General features: G+C 47.2%; 1 long non-coding RNA gene across 1 annotated transcript; it reads right to left on the bottom strand.

Annotated features, from left to right (window-relative positions):
* Positions 1 to 19,491: 19,491 nt before the first annotated feature.
* On the bottom strand, positions 19,492 to 21,348 carry LOC148121714 (uncharacterized). The gene is made up of 2 exons (XR_015737977.1): positions 20,440 to 21,348; positions 19,492 to 20,323 (listed from the first exon to the last, which is right to left on the bottom strand). It is a non-coding gene; the product is annotated as an uncharacterized LOC148121714 (long non-coding RNA).
* Between the last annotated feature and the right edge of the window lie 241 nt (positions 21,349 to 21,589).

The raw sequence follows: 21,589 nt of genomic DNA, 5'->3' as shown, positions 1-21,589 counted from the left end.
GGAATACAAGATGGGAGGAGACAGCTCTCACACACAGTCTCATCCTGAGATTCCTGGAGGCAGGATCGCCATTTCGGTCTGAGGTAGAGGTAAGAGCCAGTGACTGGTTGTTTTGCTTTTCTGACCTTCAGGTTGAACCCCAGTTTCTGGCTCTGGGTTTTTATTAATCGTGCAACAGATAGGAAAGAGAAAGAAGGGGAAAAATTTGTGCATACAATGCTCTGCATGTAGCATGGCCACAGCATGTGAGACCACGGTCAGTGCCCTTGTCCTGCCTCAGGATGAACTTTGAGGGCAGCTACCTAACACCACCCTCCTGGACCAGCTGCCCAAAGAAAAGTGGCCTAGTGCTAAAATTAACTATTGGCGAAGCAGAGGTGTCCCACACATGTGACACTGGCAGCCTGCTGGTGCTGAGGCACACCTGCTCATGATGCCTAAGGAGTGGGCACCCCCGAAGGTTGCTGGGCTACGGGGAGCAGGTGGAGACACAGCAGCACCGCCAGCGCCTCCATCCCTGAACTCCATCCCCTTCTGGGCCAGTCCTGGGCAAACCCAGAGCTTCACAGACCACACAGGTTCCCAGCCAAGAATGAGGACCAGTGTGAGGTTACCTCGTCTAGTCAGGCCTGTTTCAGACTTCTCTGGAGAGGCTAGAATAGGGAACTGGGGGTTGACATGGAATCTTACTGGGGTGATTGTGGCTGGGAAAAGTGTGAGAGCCTCAGTCCCTGTACTGGGGAAAGGATCCAGGTGGGGCCACCCTTCTGACACCCCTGCAGGTGAGGAACTGCGGCTCTGGTGGGTCTGTTAAGAAGAAGGTAAGCAAGGCTGGCCTTGACACCAGGTGTCCCTCACCACCGCCCTGTTGTTCCTGTCTCCTGCAGGAGGCCTTCCTCTGCGGTCCCAGCCCATACCCAACAGGATTTAGAGGAGCACTTTCCTGATCTCTAGCTTTTATTTTCTCTATTTTAATTGGTGTGTGTGTGTGTGTGTGTGTAGGAGCTCACACACATGTATGTGTGTGTGAATGAATGTGTGGTGAGGTCAGAGGTTGACCCTGGGTGTCTTTCTCAATGACTTTCCACCTTTTATACTGACTCGGGGTCTCTCAGCTGATCCCAGAGCTCGCTGCTATGGCTCCTCTGGCCAGTCAGCTTGCGCCGATCATCATCCCCTGAGCCCTGTGATTACGGGGAGCCGCCATGCCCGCCGGGATTTAAGTAGGTGCTGGGGATCCAAAATTCAGCCCTCAAGTTTTCAGGGAGAGTGCGTCCCCCATCCCCACCTTCCTGGCCCTTGTGTAGCTAAGGCTAGCCTCTAACTCTGTAGCTGAAGATGGCCTTGAACTCGTCTCCTGAGTGCTGGGATCACAGCTGTGCACCACCCCACCACGCCCAGTTTGTGTTGTGCCGAAAATCAAAGCCAGGGCTTCAGTCACGCGGGCAGCCCTCTGCCAACTCAGCCACACCAACTCTCCGGAACGCTTGACCCACTCTTCCCACCTGATGCCCTTCAACCTGGGGCTCCTTACCGGCAACACCCAGAATGAGCCTCTTTCTCTGCCTTGGCTCATTGTAAAGAGAATGCCCATTGAGTCTCTGCTTTGGGGATAAGGGATCAAGTGCAGCAAGGACATTCACAAACAGAGACCCAACCTGAGCCAACCTCTAGCCCATAATTCCTCCACTCTTTCTCCAACTTCACACTGTCATCTCGAATGTTTCTCATTGCACTTTAAGGTTGTGTACCTTGGCTATTTGGGTGTCCATCTCTCCCAAGAGCAAGCCCAGAGTTTTCTTTTCTTTCACTGATCTCTGTGGTTCCAGGCCCCAGCTAGCATCTAGCACACAACCCCAGGGAAACACGAGGGCCTGGCCCACTCCAAACCTGTCTGAAGAAGACGGAAAATGTGCCCTGTGAGCAGGATTAGGAAGTGGCAGGCATGACGTGAGGGGCTTTCGAAACCTGAAGAGGCATCCAGCCACGTGAATTACAGCCCCTTGCTATTCTGGGCTGCCAGAGACTGACCTAGGACAACCAACCGGAGCAGGCAGTCAGCTGGGGACGAGGAATGCTGCAACCCAGGCCTCTGCTGCCTCCTAGTGGCTCTTGGGCCACAGCTGAACTGAGGTGGCCTGATTCTGCTCTTAAGAAGTCTGTAGGAAGGCTTCAGAGTTCTCATCTCCTGCCCGAGGATGCCCCACCCCAACAGGACTTGAAAGACAGAGAGAAGGCCTTCCCTTTTATGCGGCATGACTCCAGGGCTGGGCTTCAGTGACCCCCTTCATCTTCCTGAGCGTCCATTTTCTTATCTGCTAACATGAGGATGGATCCCACTGCTTGGAAGCTGTTTAATAAGCCCTAAAGACCCAAACGACAGCTATTGCTAGGTCGATGTAGTACAGGCTGCCTTCAGACTCCCTATGAAGTCAAAGATGAGCTTGAACTGCTGGCCCTCCTGCCTCCACCTCGGGAGCGCTGGGATTGCAGACACTCACCTCCGCACCCGGTTTATACAGTGCTGGGGATCAAGCCCATTTATGTTAGACAAACACGACCAGCTGAACTACTTCCCAAGCCCCCCACTGCTACAATGAAAACAAAGACACTCTCGGAGGTGCTGGTGGTCCCCACTGCTCCCTGTCTCTAGGATGCCTCTGCCCACACAAAGTTCTAGTCTTCTTTTCCTGCAGTACTGGAACTTGAAGTCAAGCCTTGTGCACGCTAGGCGTTTCCCCACCGCTGTATGTATCCCCAGCCCAGCGCATGGTGTCTGGAGAGCTGAGACAGGATCCCCTGTCTCTGTTCTATACACCGACCTAGAGCTTGCTCAGTGGTGCTGGCTGAATGAATGAATGCATCATGGGTGAGCTCAACATTCTTCTACAGGCTTTCCTGTGGGGGGGGGGGGACAGGTGAGCTGGCTTGGTGTGCAGAAAGCACTTGCCATAGAGTCTGATGGCCTGTGTGTTGGACCTCCGGGACCCACACAGGAGAAGGGAAAGAACTGACTCCTGTGGTCCTCTGACCTCTCCACATGTGCACACCCAGCCCCTCCACACAATAGGTAAATAAATGCAAGTTTACATTTCCAAAGGATTTCTCTGTATAATTCAAAACTTTAAGCATAATCATTTTATGATGGGAGGGGTTTATTTCATCTTACAGATATAATCACTTTTATAACCACATGAAAACGTATTAGTGGGAAACAGAGGTACTAGGAGGAAAGCTGGTGGGAAATCGTATCCTTCCCCATGCACAGCCTCCTTCTCGAGGTGGTGGTGACAATGAGTGACAGGTGCTCCCTTTCTGCATGACTCATTCTCCCTGGTTCACCCTTGCCTTTCAGTGCTGGCAATGAACCTCACCCCAGGAGATAACTATGAGCCCCACAGTTGCCCGGCTATCTACATGAGCAACATCTGATGGCAACTGTGTATCTGGCTCAGAAATGGAGAGTGGACCCCACCCAGCCCACTGCCCAGGACCTCCCCACACTGGTACCTCGTGGGGGCAGGTGCCAAGGCTTTGGTCCTCGGGTGGTCTGGAAGCCCAAACCTTGGCTGCATTGGGACATGGTCAGAAGTGTTGCCCTGAGTGGCCCCTGGAGAAGGAGAATGGGCACCATTCAGGACAGGCCACACTTCTGACCATGTCCCTTGCTTGTCTCAATTTTTCCTTACTAAATATTTTTGGGTGTGATTATAAAAGTATACAGTTACTACAGAAATTTTAGGATGTACAAAAAGTCTAGAGAGGGCCAACCCTGCTTGTAATACAATCGTTCATTTGGCAGGTATAAAGAACACATCTCAGCCTGCCCACACCGTGCTCAGCCAAGGGCATCCCTGTGTCCTGAGACAAATACTGAAGGTGGTTTGGTGGATTTCTTTCACTGTTTTATAAATATTACTTAACTGTATATCTAGTTTGTTTCGTTTGGGGGTGAGTATCATGTATGTGTGTGAACACGTCTGTCTGTGTGTGCACGCATAGGCGTGCGTGTGGAGGCCAGAGGCTGATGTTTTGTGTGTGTCTCCCTCAACCATTCTCCACATTTTTTTTGAGACAGGGTCTCTCACTGAATCTGGAGCTCAATTCTGAAAGATTAGCTGGCTAGCAAGTTCCAGAGATTCTCCTGTTTTATATCCTGAGTGCTGGGATTATAGACATGTGTCATCAGGCCTGGATTTAAATATATATTTTAATATTGTGTGTGTGTGTGTGTACTAGGAATCAAACTCAGGTCCTCATGCTTGAAAGGCAAGCTCTTTACTAACTGAGCCATCTCTATAGCCTCTTTTTTTTTCTTTTCTTTCTTTCTTTCTTTTTTTTTTTTTTTTTTTTTGATACATGACCTCATCTAGTTCAGTTCCTGCCTCGGCCCCTCCCCCAAGTGCCGGGATTACAGGCCTGCATCACCATGCTTGGCCTCTCTACCTAGTTATTTTAAGCACTTGAGGTCATCCTGTGTCCCTTTAGGATGCCAACCAAAACCGTTCTATCACGTGTGTTATCAGTCACTCTCTCATCTTCAATCTTTCTTGATTCTAAATATTGCTGTGACTAAAATCCACTTACTTATTTTTATTGTTATTTTTCAGTACGTGTATTAGCGTCCCCAGAGAGACTGAGAACATAGAAGTTGTTCTATTCTTGAGGCACGGTGTCTCCTTAGTACCCCTTTGGAACCAAAGATCTGTGGGGCGCTCCAGAGACCCGAGGGGTTCCTGGTGAAAGGCTGGTCCTCAGTCACAGATGGAAGCCTGGGAATGCTGATTCTGGCATCACCGAAGGAATCCGCATCTGCCCTCACAGGGAAAGCAACCTGGCAGTAACAGGGAGACCAGGGGGCAAGAGACAGAAACCTTTCTTCTTCCCTTTTATCTGCTGCAACCAGAAGATGGGGCCTACATTTGGGGGTGGTCACCCCACATCAATTAAGGCAATCAAAGCAAGCCCTCCACCAATCACTCCCTGATTGAGTGATTCTAAATTGTGACCAGGTGACATTTAAAGCCAACCACCACAGTTGGCATACAAAGTCGGAAGTGCCACTGTGACATTTTCATACACACACTGCTGTAAATGGCTCACGTCTGCCCTTTTGGTTCCCCTGTAGGCCCACTCTGATTGGTCCTTGTCCTCCTCCCTAGATGCCGCATAGGAGAGAAAAGATGCAGTCTTTGTCTTTCCTTTCCCACTTGTCTTATTCTCTCCCCTTCCAGACTCCTTCCTTACTGGTAGAGGCCTTTTTCATTTTCACACTCTCAGTGTTTTTTCCTCTCAGTCTAGATTCCAAACGTGACATTTGTCTGAGTCTGACTTATTTCTCTTAACACAATGATCTTCAGTTCCATCCATTTTCCTGTGATTGACATGATTCCATTTTTCTCTGTGGCTGAATAAAACCCCGTTGTGTGTATGACCAGTTCATCCGCCGTCGGGCATCTAGGCTGGATTCTCTCTTCGGCTCTCGTGAATGGTACAGTAAGCCTGGGTTTGCAGGTATTTCTGTGGTCCACTGATTCAGACTAAAATCCCTCCAGATTACTTTGTGATCTGCTTTGCTTATTTTTTAGTATATTTTCCTAGGAAATGAATTATTAGATGAAATGGGAAAAAACTACCAGAAAAAAAGCAAAAAGTGCTGAACTTTATTATGAAGTACGACTGGGAGTGTAGTCAGTAGTACTTACCTGTGTGTGTAGTCAGTAGTACTTACCTGTGTGTGCACACTTGCATCCTACTCTGCGGCTCTGCTGCTGTGCTAAGACACTGCCCAGAAGCCACTCAGGGAGGCAGGGTTGATTTCACCTTCCGGCTGATAGTCTATCATCAAGGGAAGTCAGGGTAGGAACCTGGAGGCAGAACCTGAAACAGAGACTACAATCGGATGCTGGCCGCTGGCTTACCCTTTATGGCCTGCTCAGCTTGCCTTGCTTTACTACCAAGGACCACCTACCTGCCTAGGGATGGCACTGCCCACAGTGGACTTGACCCTCTCACAGACAATAATCTAGAAAATGCCACACAGACATATGCTGACCAATATGATGGAGGCAATGCCTCAGTTGAGGTCCCCTTTCTCCAGGTGACTTGAGTCTGTAGCAAATTGACAAAAATTAACCAGCATACATCCTCCCTCCCAATGGTTCTCTTTGACTGCAAAATAACACAACTATTTGAATACATAATTGACATAATACAGAGAGATACAAAGGAAAAATAATAGTCATCTATAGTTCTACTACTCCTAAATAATTATGATTACCAGTTTTGTTTGTTTGGGAGGTCTTGAGAGGATGGGTTGTTATTTGGAAATAGTCTTATTTGTCACAGGGTGACCTTGAACTCACTGAGTAGCTAAAGGTGACTGAAACTAGCTTCTCCTGCCCCCATCTGCTGACTGTGGGCTTACAGGAGTCTGTCAGCACACCTGGTTAATCTGGAAAGAACCAGGGCTTCGTGTGTACTAGCCAAATGCTTGCTAAGGGAACAATAGCGTCCTCCAACTGCTAATAACCTTGATACACACTTTCCCAGGGTTTTACCTGCACATGGAAGTTGTTTAATGCAGCCTGAAAGTCCTGGTATTTTAGTTCAAATAGTGTATTTTATGTGCACAAGTACATTTTTTGAAACTCTACTATTTTGATTCTGTAGTCTAAAACGTTGAGGATAATCTTATGTTTGTTCCTCGTCCATGAGAGCACTGAACTAAATTCCCATTGGTATATATTTCTACCACATCATTTTTAATGGCTACAATGTGTTACACTGTAATTACATACTACAATTTACTAAATTATTCTTCTAGTCTCAAATATTTAAGTTATACAGTAATCTTCCCTTATTTATAACTTTCTCCATAATCAACCAAAGTCTGAAAATACAACCAAGCATAGTGGTACGTGCTTATAGTTCCAACAATCGGGAGGCAGAGGCAAGGGAATTCCCACAAGTTCAAGGCCACCATGTAGAGTTCCAAGTCAGTCCCAACTACATAGTGTAACCAAACCTTTTCATACATCTTTTTTTTTTTTTTGAAGTTTCTCGTTCCTCAAATTCTTCGTCTCTAGAATAAAACCACCTGGTGGCACACGCCTTTAATCCCAGCATTCAAGAGGCAAAGACAGGCAGATCTCTGTGAGCTTGAGGCCAGCCTGGTCTACACATCAAGTCCCACACCAGCCAGGGATATATGGTGAAAGGAGCAAACACAAACTGCCACCACATCTGCCTGGGAATGAGCTGCAGCCGTGATGTGCTGTGGAGCCGTCCTCCGGCCCTGCCGTCTCCGTTCCCTCTCTGTGTGTGTCACACTGCGGCTTCTTCCATCCTTTGCTGCTTTTCGCCTGGCTATTTCTCTATACACTGCGACACTGAGGAGACTTCCCTGGACCACTGTCACACTCAGCTTTCCTCCTTCCTGGACACTAACATTACAGTAAAGATTTATCAATATGGGCTGGCAAGCGGCTCCGTAGGCAAATATGCTTGGTGTCAAGCCTGAGGGTTTGAGTTCAGTCCCCAGAAACCATGTGGTAAAAAGAGAAAACGGCATTCTGTAAGCTGTCCTCTGACCTTCATATATGTACACACATTAGATAGATGATAGATAGATAGGTAGATAGGTAGATAGATAGATAGGTAGGTAGGTAGGTAGACAGGCAGGCAGGCAGGCAGGCAGACAGACAGACAGACAGACAGACAGACAGACAGACAGATAGATAGAAGATAGATAGATAGGTAGGAAGGCATGATGACAGATTCCATTGCTTCTAGACTTTGGAAGCAATGAGTGCAGATGGGTTTAGCAGAACTAAGGCAAGCTGATCCTAGAGATGGGAGAATCATCCAGATATGTGGGGCAGAGTTCTCAAGAGCCCCGAAGTACAGTCTTAGAATAAGGTGAAGGCCAAAGGGGTTTGATCAGAGGATGAGAGAAAGCTTCAGGGGAGGCCATCAGTATCCCAGTCCCTTCTCTCCTCTGCAGCTTTGGCTGATTCCCCAACACACACACACACACACACACACACACACAGAAAGACAGAGAGAGAGAGAGAGAGAGAGAGAGAGAGGGAAGAGGGAGGGAGGGGGAAGAGAAGAGAGAGAGAGCACACATGTTTTAAAGTGTTCCTTGGAGAGGGGAAAACTGAGTTTGCTCGGGTTCAGTTAAGAGTGTGAGTTCTGGAAAAGTCCATTTGACTGCATGCTGACTGCTGAGTTGTCCTTCTCCTTTCCTGGGCCCCCAGAATGACAGTAGCCACCCTTTCACTTCCCAGAGAGAGATTTGAGAAAACATTTCTGAAAACCGAGGAGCAGAGAAGAAAGATCTAAAACCCTTGACATCTGGTTTCCCAAGGCTGAGTGGCCTGGCCTCACACTGCCTGGCACTTCAAGGTGACAAACTTCATGCCTAGTTTTGGTCTTCATTCAGTGACAGCACAAAACAACAGAACAGTCCAATACGGTGCCACAAAGTGCAAACATCACCCTTAGCTACTCAGTGAGTTTGAAGCAGGCCTGATGTACTTGGGACCCTGTCTCCCCACCTCTGGGGGGAAAATCAGGAGCAGGCAATATATGTGAGACAGGGAAAGACTACTAATGTTAATAACATTAATATAATTCATGTTATATTTACTTCAGAAAAGAGAAAGGCCACCATGTCCATTAAATGGAAGCAAGATACTTCTGCTTTTAAAAAGTTCATCATATGAAGTTTACTGTTGAAGGAGAGAATGGGTCCTTTTGTTTCATCCCACCCGGCTAGCTTACACTGAAATAACCACACAGAAATTGTATTAATTAAATTACTGCCTGGGCCATTATATCTAGCCTCTTCTTGGCCAACTCTCACATCCTGTTCTAAACCATTTCTACCAATCTGTGTAATACCATGAGGTCGTGGCTTACCAGGAAAGATTCTAACCAGCATCAGTCTCAGGCAGGAGAATCATGGCAACTGCCATACTGCCCCTCTTCCCAGAATTCAGTTCCGTCTTTCCCTCTTACATGAGTTCCGCCCTATCAACTAGGCCACAGCAGTTTCTTTAATAACCAATGACAGCAACACAAATACAGAAGGACCTCCTACACCATTTCCCCTTTTCTATTTAAACAAAAAGGAAGACTTTAGTTTTAATATAGTAAAATTATATATAACAAAACAGTTATTAAACAAGAATTACAGTTACAATATTTATATATATTTTATTTTTATCATAATTAAAGAAAACTATAATCATAACTATAAATTCTTTAATTCCATCAAAGACTCCAGAAGGATATAATATTACCTAAGTAAAGAAGAAGTAAGCAACTTTCAAAACTCTAGAAATGACAGAGACATCTCGCTGCCTGGACAATCATCCAAAGTTTTATTTTGTACCATTGGGGCATCCATCTTTAGCCTACAGGCCCATAGTGTCCAGCAGACTTGTCCATGAAGCAGGAAATTTCAAAGACAGTTCAGTCATTTTCTTCTGTGTCCTGCAGAATGTCTCATAGACTCTTTCATGAATCAGGAACCCCGAAGGATCATCTCACCTTTAGGCAAGTTTAGCAGTCCTCTCTCTGTGGGTTCTTTATGTCCAGTTTATGCAACAGTCCAGGCAAGAGCAGTTTCTTGCCCAAATAGCTAACCAACTCCATAAGGAACCTCTTTGATGCCCATCTTCCTCTTGAAGTAGATTGGTGCTGCCAGGAGCAGACGTGTCTCATTGTCATGAAAAGCCTTAAGTTATTAGAACATCTTAAATGCCATATTTTGTAGCCTTTGAAAGATAGAATGCCTATCTGAAATATATCTATGCATGTAACATGAAGACCGGCTTGTTGGGGTTTCTGTCCTGCCTGGTACCCCACAACCGGCAAGCCCCAAAGAAAAATCACACAGAAGACTCCAAAAGATTATAAACTGATTGGCCCTTAGCTCAGACTACTTATTAGCTCTTATAACTTATGTTAGCCCATTATTTTTTATCTATGTTAGTCAAATAGCTTTGTACCTTTCTCAGCATGGCAGCTCACATGTTGCTTCTTCAGTCGTCTGGGCAGGACTGGGAGGAATGGGCTTCCTCCAAACTTGCCTAAAGGTGAGATGATCCTTCGGGGTTCCTGATTCATGAAAGAGTCTGCAAGACATTCTGCAAGACACAGCAGATAGTGACTGAACTGCCTTTGAAATTTCCTGCTTCATGGAAATGTCTGCTGGATACTATGGGCCTGTAGGCTAAAGATGGATGCCCCAATGGTACAAAAAAACTTTGGATGACTGTCCAGACAGTAAGATGTCTCTGTCATTTCTAGAGTTTTGAAAGTTGTTTATTTCTTGTTAACTTAGGTAATATTATATCCTTCGGGAATCTTTGATGGAGTTGAAGAATGATTAGTTATAGTTTTCCTTAGTTATGATAAAAGATAAAATAGATATAAATATTGTAACTGTAATTCTTGCTTTATAACTGTTTTGTTATATGTAATTTTGCTATGTTAAAATTAAAGCCTTCCTTTTTGTTTAAACAGAAAAAGGGGAAATGATGTAGGAGGGTCTTCTATCTATCTGTTGCTTTCATTTGGTTAATTAATAAAGAAAACTGCTTGGCCTGATAGGTCAGAACATAGGTGGGCAGGGAAGACAGAACAGAATTGTGGGAGAAAGAAAGCAGAGTCAGGCAGACACCATGAAGCTCCAGCCCAAGATGGACGTAGGTTAGAATCTTCCTGGTAAGCCACCACCTCGTGATACTACACACATTAATAGAAATGGGTTAATTGAGATGTGAGAGTTAGCCAGTAAGAGGCTAGAGCTAAAGGGCCAGGCAGTGTTTAAATGAATACAATTTGTGTGTTGCTATTTCGGGTGTAAAGCTAGCCGGGTGAGAGCCAGGTGGGACAAAAAGCAGGCCTGCTTGTCTCATCACTACATATGCATATCTAGAAAATCTAACTGACATGACTACAAACTTGATTATTATAGATGATTATCCATTAACAACCTATATTTTCTAATTATACATTATATTTAGCTGCTGCCCTATCAAAAAGCCAAGGCAGTTTCTTTATTCAACCAATGAAAGCAATGCACAAACAGAAAAACCTCCCACACCACTTTGCAAAGTTGTTAAAGGAAAAATAATAGTGATGGCAGCAGTCAGGAGCTGGGACATGTGTAATCTCAGCACTCAGAAGACAGAGGCAGGAGGATCACAATTTTAAGCCAATCTGAGCTACATTGTGAGACCTGATCTCAGAAAAACAAATGATAGACTGGGGAGAGGGCTCAGTGGGTGGAAACGCTTGCTGTGCAAGCATGAAGCCCTAGGTTCAAAGCCCCAATACCCACATGAAAACAACCGGCGTGGCCATGTGGATCTACAACCCCACCGTGGCAGAGGGCAGAGGCAGGAGGATTGCTATGGTTGCTGGCCGCCATCGGTGCTCCAGGCTCAGTGAAAGACTGTGTCCCACAGGAATAAGGAAGACAGTAACAGCATGGCAACCCCTAGTTTCTGCACCGTATGCACATGTATGGGTACACATATGTTCACATCCATGTATGACACACAGAGATCTAACATTTTAAGCCAAATAATGATAATGATGATGATTATAGGAATAATGAAAAACTGAAGAAGAAATTGAGATGACAAGATAAAGTTGAAGAAATTTCCCTGAAAGTAGAAAAAAAGATTAAAAAACAAAACAACAACAAAAAAAGAGAGAAAGATCATGCAATCCAACAGCCAAATCAATTGTTTTGCATCTGTAGAGATAAGAAAAAGGAACAGACCAATAAAGACTGTTAAAAACGAGATTCAGAAATTGAAGCCTGTGTTATCAGTTGAAAAGGAAAGGCTTGCCTGAACCCAGAAAGGGTGGATAAGAATGCACCTGAGCAGAAGTGCATTGCTGCGAGATGTCAGGACCCTGGAGGACAGGAATGATTTGATTCGACATGCTTCAGAAGGAACAGAACGGTAAAAAGACTCCCCTCAGAGCAGCTTCTGGCTGTTCCACAGCCACTCAAAGCAGGAAGACAGTGAAGCAGCTTTGCAAGGAAGACCGACTCCAGTCTAGAGCATAAGCCTAGCCAACTGTCAATCAAATGGAGAGGGTTAAAACACATTTTCAGATAAGCAAGCTTCCTCAAAATTGATCTAGAAGTCACCCTTTTTCTAGAAGCTATTGGAGAGTGTGCTCTACCAAAACAAGAAACACAGTCTAAAAAGAGAGAGCTAGGAAACAGGAACAGTGGGTAGGCCCAACAGCAGAGCCCAGGAAGACGATGAAGGCGGAGCCCAGGGAAGCAGCCAGGTACTTACCATGGCTATACACATGATGCCCACTGTCTCAGCTAGCCATTCTACCTGGTGACAGAATACATAGATCCCAGGGAATATAGCCCAGGTCTAGCCCCCTTCCCTAACAAGATCTCATACATATCGCAGCTGGCCCAGAATCTGCTGTAGAGACCAGGCTGGCCTCAAACTCTCAGAGATCTCCCTGGTGCCTTGTGGCATGTGCTACCATCCCCAGCCTTCCAGTTCTGCATCTGTGCTTGACTGGTGTCATCTGTGTGCTGGTGAAGTCCCTGTAGTGCCCTCTAGGAGAGAAGACTAGGTAAGAATTCCATCCCATAGCCATATTGATGAATATTTTGCATATCAGCATAGAACCTTCATCTGGCGATGGATGGAGATAGAGACAGAGACCCACATTGGAGCACTGGACTTAGCTCCCTAGGTCCAAATGAGGAGCAGAAAGAGGGAGAATGTGAGTAAGGAAGTCAGGATCACGAGGGGTGTGTCCACCTACTGAGACGATGTGACTGATCAAATGGGAGCTCACCAAGGCCAGCTGTACTGGGAGTGATGGAGCATGTGATCAAAATGGACACTCTGAACGTGGCTGGCAATGAAGGCTGACTGAGAAGCCAAGGACAATGGCACTGGGTTTTTTATTCTACTGCATGGACTGACTTTGTGGGAGCCTGGTTTGTTTAGATGCTCACCTTTATAGACCTGTATGGAGCGGGGAGGACCTTGGACTTCCCACGGGGCAGGGAACCCTGACTGCTCTTAAGACTAGAGAGGGAGGGGGAAGTACGAAGGGGGAGGGAAAAGGGAGGCGGGGAAGAGGTGGAGATTTTTAATAGATAGATAGATAGATAGATAGATAGATAGATAGATAGATAGATAGGTAGATTTTTAAAAATCAAAAAAGGAAGAAGGAGAAAAAGAGAGACAACGTGAAGTTAGATGGGTAGAGGAGGTGGGTGGGCATGGAAAGAGTTGGAGGATATGCTCAACATGCATTGTATGAAATTCTCAAAGGATAATGAAAGGTTACTTTTTTAGTAGTGATACCAAATAAAAAAAAAAAAAGAATTCCGTTCACCTAGTGAAGTGCCCAGCCCTCACCTAGGAGCTAGGGGTGAGCCATGGTGAACAGCCACCCTCTAACTAGGTTCAGCTGCAAATTCCACTGTGGTCCAGAGGCAATCCAGCCAATGATCTTGTAAGACTTACTGGTGACACTTCCTAAGGACCTCTCTGAGGATGACCTTGAACTCCTGAATCTCCTGCTTCTACCTCCCAAGTCCTAGCATGTACAACACCTAGCTTAAAAACAGGCTATTTTCTAAAATTTCCCCCACTTTTCCCACCAAAATGTATTTCCCTTATTGTCTAATACTTTGGATAGAGGGAAGAAACATCCCTATTGGCCACTCTTGACTACAGTAAGCTTTCCAGCATCCCCTTCCCTCCAGCCCACTCCTTGGCCCGTGTGGGAACTCCAGTGCTGACTGTCACTCAAAAGGAATGAGGTGGGTGGAGGTATGAAGATGGACCTGACTTTGGGTCCCCAGCACCCATGTAAAACCCTGGGCAAGGTGGTGCATGCTTGTGATCCCGGTGTTAATTTCTGGTACTCTCTGGCCAGCCAGCCTCGCTTAATCAGCAAGCCCCAGGTCCTGGTGAAGGACCCCATCTCAAAAACTGAAGTGCACAGCTCCTCAGGAATAATGTGGGAAACATCTGGCCACCACATTCACAAATGTGTGTGATTATGTGCACACATGCACATACACACACAAGCAAGCGAGGTTGCTGACACCTCAGGGAGGGTCTCTGATACTATTCCCTTTACCTACCATTGACTCTGAGACATCTCCTTCCTCATCAAAGAGGATCTGCTCTGACTTTGGGCATGGATGGACTGACGGACATCAGACACAGAGTCGGCACAGAAGCCAGCCCAGCTCTTCAGAGAATCCTTGCCTGTTTGTTGGATTCAAGGGTTTCAGCTTGGTTGTGTTTTTATTTTGCTAATCCTGGTGAAAATGAAGAAGGAACAACTAGAAGCAGAAGGGAGATGGGGAGGTTGAGGAAGAGAAAGAGAGAAAGAACAGAGGGGGAAGCAGAGAGGAAGAGGAAGAGGGTGGAAGAAAGGCAGAAGAGAAAGACTATCCTCCACATTTCAGCTGTCAGGCCCTTAGCTTGGCTCACAATAGAGAAGCCAGTCTACAGGACAGACGGCAAGAGCCGCAGCAGGGGCACTTGGGGACCAGGGCGTCTAGAGACCTCCAGTAGTCTAGAGTGATCAGGCCGCCCCTCATCCTGCCGTGGTTTCATTCCGAGCCTCATCGAGGTCAAGGACATTTTTAAAACATAGATGTCAATTTGAAAAAACAGCTTCATGCCTGTTAACCTCAATAATTAAAAATGAGGCCTGGCTAGATGCATTGATGCAGTGTAATTCAGCAGTAGGGATATGGAGGCAGGAGGATCCAAAATTCAAGTTCATCTTCAGCTGTATATCAAGTTCAAGGCTAGTCTTTTCCTCTGTGAGAACCTGTCTCAAAAAAAAAAAGTTTAAACTGGGTGTGGTTGGCGCACACCTTTAATCCCAGCACTCAGGAGGCAGAGAGTGTAAGTTCAAGGCTAGTCTGGTCTACAAAGCAAGTTCTGGGACAGCCAGAGCTGTTACACAGAGAAACCCTGTCTTGATTAAAACAACAACAACAACTAAACTAGTGAAAGTTCATTATGGATTAGAAAAATTAAAGTGGCCCAAAAGGGAGACACGGAGATGAAAATATTTGTCTATAATATCAGGAACTTACCCTGGCCCTGCATTGAGAAGGTGGGGTTTAAGGGCACCAACCTTTCTTTAAAATGAAGACATGAAAACCATACTCAGAAAACCAAAACCGGAAGACATCCTGCTGCGCTGTGTTGTCACATGACCACTGAGGATCACCTGCTCCGTGGGCACTTGAACCCCAAATGCTGGGCCAGTCCGTCCCTTCCGCAGAAATCTCCTTCATAAAAGAGGGCCACATCCAACTTCTGGAGGTCAGTCCCAAGAGGGAGCCCGGAATTCTCATAAAAGCTGAGTGAATTTGGCAGAGGGAGCCCTGCAGAGGAAGATCTCCCTAGTAACAGGTGCCACAACACCCTGGACCCAGGACAGTCCTCAGGGCTCCAGCCAGCGTGGAATGGCGCCCAGCTCACTGAGCTCCAGGCTCTCTGCCGAACCATCTGCTTTTATTGCGTTTTCAGAAGCATCAGAATACGGCGTTTGGAAGTTTAAGGACTTAGTCCTGTAAGCACAGCGCATGAGCAGTGCTGCACAGAAGGTCAGTCTCAACGCTGGTTTACTGGGCCTGGACTTCCTGACTCCGCCAGAGGTTAAGGGACCCTTCCCTGCCTCAGAAACCATGTGCCACCCAAGGCCCTTCTAACGAATCACTTGCTCCTTGAAGTCAACTAGAGGTAGCTCTGACCTTTGACACTAGTGAAGCTATAGTGAATGACACCTTACCCCCTCTGCAGATACGAAGATCAAGTGTCACCAGTGTTAAATGGTTTGCCCTGGGCCCCCACACTGGTCACTAACGGAAGGCAAGATTGCAACCCGTCAGCCTGCTTCCTTATCTCTCCCGTCCCACCACACTGACTGAAATTTTAACATACCAGCCTCAACGATTCTCATAGGGGTGAGGGGTGGGGTAATAGGAATCTTAAATATTGTTGGTAGAAATGCAAACTGGTAAGGATGGTGGGGCGAGAGTATTCTCCAGAGAAGAAAAACTCCCAGGACATATGCTTGTACACGGATGTGTTACAGGAGTGGGCTCACAGGAAGCCGGGGGTATCATTCCATGCCTGGCTGAAAGCCTGAGAACTGGCCATGGTGATGCCAGACTCCATCCAAACGCCTGAGAACCATCTTCTTTTCAAAGTCCTAGTGACTACCTGGGCCACTGTCATGACCCTGGAAGTCTGCTAGACTCTCCCTGCCCTCTGCTGTGTCCACGGTTCCTTTATCTTTGTCCAGTATAAAGTTAAAGCTGTCGTTTTACTTTCAAACATGTCTTCAACTCATTCCTCCTCCCTGTCCTCACCCCACAGCCTGTGATGGGCTGGTTATTTATTTTTATTTCATGTACATTGGTGTTTTGTCGTGGGTGTCAGGTCCCCGGAAGTGGAGTTACAGACAGTTGTAAGGTGCCGTGTGGGTGCTGGGAATTGAACCCAGGTCCTCTGGAAAAGCTGTCAGTGCTCTTAACTGCTGAGCTATCCATCCAGACCCTACAGCAACTCTTATAAGGAAAACATTTAATCGTGGTGCCTCGATCACAGTTCAAAGGTTCAGTCCGTTATCAGCATGGTGGAGAGCATGGTGACCTGCAGGCAGACAGGGTACTGACTGTATTTTAATCAGAAGGCAAAAGGAAGTAGACTGATTGTCACACTGAGGGAAGCTGGAGCAAGAGACCTCAAAGCCCACCTCCACAGGGACACACTTCCTCCAACAAGACCACACCTACTCCAACAAGGTCATACCTCCTAATAGTGCCTCCCTATGAGATTATGGGGCCAGTTACATTCAGACTACCACATACAGACACATATATTTGCTTTTGATGGTGAGACCCAAAGTCAATATGCTTCCTTTCCTCTGGCCATGCAGATTATGGGAACTGTATTCAAGAGGGAGACTAGTCTTTGGAGCCCCTAGGTAGTTAAGACAAAGATCAGAACCCATCTGATGACCTACAAAGTAAACTAATATTTGATAAGTCAAGTCATTAAAATCAAGGATGGTTTGTTACTGAAGCACAACCTGCTCACCCCGCCTAAAATGCCCTTATTGCCCATCAGCTAAACTCCTGCCACAGCCTCTGGCTTCTATTATTCTGACTCCACATCCCCACATAGCTGCCTTTGTAGGGCAAGGATCAAATCCATCATGCTTTCCTTAGGACTCCACAGCACTTTCTGATGTACTTAGAAGAAAACCCAAACTCTGGGCAGGGGAAATGGTTCTGTCACTAAAGTACCAAGCAAGATCACTACATTTGAATTCCAAAAGCCCACACAGAGTGGGGCATGGTGGCCAGCACTTATTTTCCCAGAAGATCCCTGTATGAAGCTCTCACTAGCCAGCCAATGGGAAACACTGACTCAGAACAAGATGCCTCTACACACTTGTGCACGCGCGAATGCACACACACATACCCACATACACACACACACACACACACACACATAGAGAGAGAAGAGGAGGGAAGGAGGGAGGTAGAGGGAGGGAAGGAGGGAGGGAGGGAGGGAAGGAGGGGGAGAGAGAGACAGAGAGAGAGACAGAGACAGAGACAGAGATGCAAATTCCTTCCCACAACCTAAGAAGCGGGAAGCGGTGTCATCTGCCTTGTCTGTCCCCGTGACTGGTTTTGCCCCTTCCTTCCACACACTTTCTACCCCAGTATTTTCCGCCACTTGCTATTTGAGACCCTGAGGTCTCTCCCACCTCGGGGTTTCAGCATATGCTATTCCTTCTGCCCAGATACCTTCCCACAATGCCATCTAGATCCTCTTTGGTTTCAGTGCTACTGTTAGGGAGGGCACCTGCCCACCCAGCCTCTGCTCTCTGCTCAGCCCAGCTCCTAGATTCTCATCCCAAATTGAAAGCATGCTCTTTCCCTGTTTATTATTAACTCACTAAATTGCAGGCTGTACAGAGGCCATGTCAGGTCTTGGTCAATATTTCTAATGGGGCAAAGGCCGAAAGCAAAGGCAGTTTCCAAAGGCAGTGTGTGAAGCAACTGCAGTGGTTCTGGAGCCAGCAAGGGCCGCTGACCAGCTCTCACACCTGTGGCCAGACTCCTCTCAAGGTCCTCCCATTCCCAGAAGCCATACTGCCTCTCGCAGGCTGGGGTTCCCTAGGAGGCTCAGCCTGGAGTCTGTTCCCCATTGGACTCTGACAGCACACTGGTGTCAGGCCCTCCTTGCACAGGTCCAGTCGACAGCCTGGTGGAATGGGGGGAGGGCAGGCAAAAGCTGCTGCCATCGTGTTATGGTTGGCAGCTCTCTAAAACAGTACAAAGTCAAGGTTTCAGGCACCCACAGATAGAGAAATTTGTGGAGCCCCCGTTCTAGAATTTTCTTTCCACCACACTATTGGTATCAGCAACCTTCTCCAGGGACGCCTGATTTCCAGGCACCCCTCTGCATCCCCCGTCATCATCACTGCTCACACAGGTCCCATCTGTCTATCCCCTCTCCTCCCAACACTCATGGGGCCGTAGAAGACACATGTCATCTCCATCTCAAAGACAAAGGGACTGTGGCCAAGAAAGGCTGCGAGTGTCTTCCGGGATCACATAGTGAACTCACAGGTGAGATTGAATTCAAATTTAGAGATCCAATAAAGGTCCTGTCTCCACTTCCATCAGACAAGGGACACCGTTAGGAGTCACATGACTTCTCCCCAGTCCTTAGTCCAATCTCTGTCACCTGTTCTTGACACCCAGGGGAGTTGGACTCCTTGCCTTGTGGCTTGTGACCTTGAATTTAGAAGAAGTAATTTAGCCTAGTGAGCCGCCTGCCTCAGATGAGATTCCTGAGAGTCAACTCTTGTTTGTCCAATCTTCCTGCCTACTCCCCCACCCCCACCCTGATTACTCCGCTTGTCCATCTCGTTTACCAGATCTCACAGCTGGCCCAGCCATAGTGTCCATCTAGATAGCACCCCGCCCTCAAGCAATGATGGCTGAGGACCCAAGAACCCAACCTAACCTTCTTCGTCCTGAGTCCTGAGTGGAGCGCCCAGCTCCCTTCAATTGTGTGAGGCAGCCAGCAGACAGACCTGCTCAGGGGAAGGAGCTTCCGGCCACCAGGGCAGGTCAGAGATGACCTACTGGGGCTGGGGAGATGGCTCTGTGATTAAAGCACTTGCTGCCTCACAACTGTAAGAACTGGAGTTAGGAGTTTGAATTCCCAGAAGCCATGTAGTGAAATCTCACCTGCAATCCCAGCCTCGGGAAACAGAGATAGGATCTACAAGCAAGCTCCTTTGCAAGATTAGCCATATCGATGTGCTCTGAGTTTGATCGAGAGACCATGAGTACTCAATAAGTAAGGTGGAAGGGGATAAAGGGTGACTCCCCCTACACACACACACATGACAGGGTGTTGTGGGGAGAAGGGCTCCCCCTCACTTTATTTCAGCACACGAGAAGAGTGTAACAGCCTAGGAGAAAGACCGGGCGTGGGAGAGCACAGTTGACTGAATGTTTGCTAGCGTGCACCAACCCCTGAGTTCCACACCGAGCACCACATAAATGGGGCATAGTGGCACACATTTGCAATCCCAGCACTCAGGAGGCAGAAGCAGGAAGATCAGCTGCTGTCCAAGGTCACCCTCAATCAGAGTTACAGAAGACTTAGTCTTAAAAAAAAAAATGGAGATGAAAAGCAGAGATTTCTGAGACAGCGTTTCTTTTTGCGGGTCATCCAAGCAGATCCAAGGAAAAGCTAGCAGAACGTTGTCCGTATGTCAAACCCGAGCATCCTTTTCAGGGGCAAGGCTCCCCACTCGAGAGCCTTCCAAGCCCCCTACTTAACTCCAGCCTCCCTGCACACTGTTGTCATGGTGAGTGCAGTCTTGATTGTTTTTTTTATTACATTTATGCATTTGTATGTGCTTGCCTGAATGCCATAGGATGTGTGGAGGTCAGAGGATAATTTGTGGGTGCCTCCAGCTTTGGTCCAGGTCCGCAGGTTTGGCAGCAAGCACCTGTTGAGCCATCTTGACCACCGGTTGTGTGGATCTGAACATTTGCCATTCCTCTATGGCAAAGTGTGGTCCGATATCTCAGCAAAGAAAGGATATATTATGTGATTCTGCAGGGCTTCTAATGGTGCTTCTAAGGGGGTGAAATCAATGCTTTTCCTTCCTGTTAGATTATCTCAAGTACGTACTTAGTCCCCTGATTCATCTGCTCGAAAGGCCTTTCTTCCTGAAATGTGCAAAGGGTAAAATGGTTAATGTCAATTTATTAATTACACAGGTCAAAATTAAGAAAGCTAGGGCCAGCAAGATGGCTCAGTAGGTAAAGGCTCTTGCCATACAAACCTGGCAACCTGAATTCGATTCCTGGAACCCGTGTAAAGATGGAAGGAGAGAACAGACTCCGCTAATTCGTCCTCTGACCGCCACATGTCTGCCATGGCCCAGGAGCGCTCTTTCTCTGCTTTATACTTTATTATTGTGTGTAATAATAACATTAAAGAAAATTAAAGTTCGTTGAAGGTCAGATGTGCCGGCACAGCTGCAATCCCAGCTAAGACGGGGAGGTTTAGAGTCCAAGGCCAGCCTGGGCACGACAGAGTGACACCCTGCCTCGAGTCGTATCTAGAAGATGACCCAGGACAACGGGTTTGACAGCTCCTCTAGGCAACACCAATGTGTATCCAAGCTGAGAATCGAACCCTTAACATGAGTCCCCCTCACTTAGACATTTTTTTCAACAAAGAAGACAGTACCCGCGTGCAGCTGATGGCGAGTAACCCCGCGTAAACACTCACCTCACATTGTATTATTTGGAGAGGGATCTTCTTTGGGGTGCTCACTTCTGGGCCCTAATGTCTCAGCGTATCGTCTGAGGGAATAGTGCGAGGAGTCTAGATAGAGTTTTCACAGCCTGACCAGGACTTTGAGCGAGTTCTTTCCCTACCTCGGGGTTTCTCATCACAGCATTGTTTCTGCGGGGAAATCGACCCAGTTTTTATCTTTTCCACTTACACCACCTTTTCCTAGAATATAACCTGCTATGAATTCGAACAATACCTGCTTCTTTCCTTTGCTTTGCTTATGAATGTGCAAGTGTGGGTGTGAGAAAAGCTAGCGTTCCCGGGGACAGGGCAGGGCCCAGGACTTGGAACAGCCTGGGAAGGTGGTGGGGGTGGGCTGGGGTCGGTGCCCAACGTGGGTAGCTTGGCTGTTCTGGTTCTCAGCTTGGTACCTCATGCAACATAAGCACCACCTCAGTAAGCTGCTCTCTGGGGAGACCAAGGCCTCAGCTGGTAGCCAGGACTGAGGGGTTTCCTGCAATGTAAGACTGTGCAGAGCTTAAACTGGGAAACTTCCAGAAACCAATGATAATTATGGGTGTGTGAACACTGCCTCCATTTTTACCTTCTGAATGCCTAACAGAGGTAGAATCCAGATGTCCTTCTGAGGCCTGATATCTCCTGGGGCAGAAACATGGCTGCTGTGGGGGAGC

Source organism: Myodes glareolus, chromosome 6, assembly GCF_982192425.1.
Source record: "Myodes glareolus chromosome 6, mMyoGla1.1, whole genome shotgun sequence".
In the NCBI taxonomy this organism is placed as follows: domain Eukaryota; kingdom Metazoa; phylum Chordata; class Mammalia; order Rodentia; family Cricetidae; genus Myodes; species Myodes glareolus.
The sequence above is the reverse complement of the archived record's forward strand: the minus strand, read 5'-3'. Positions and strand labels throughout refer to the sequence as shown.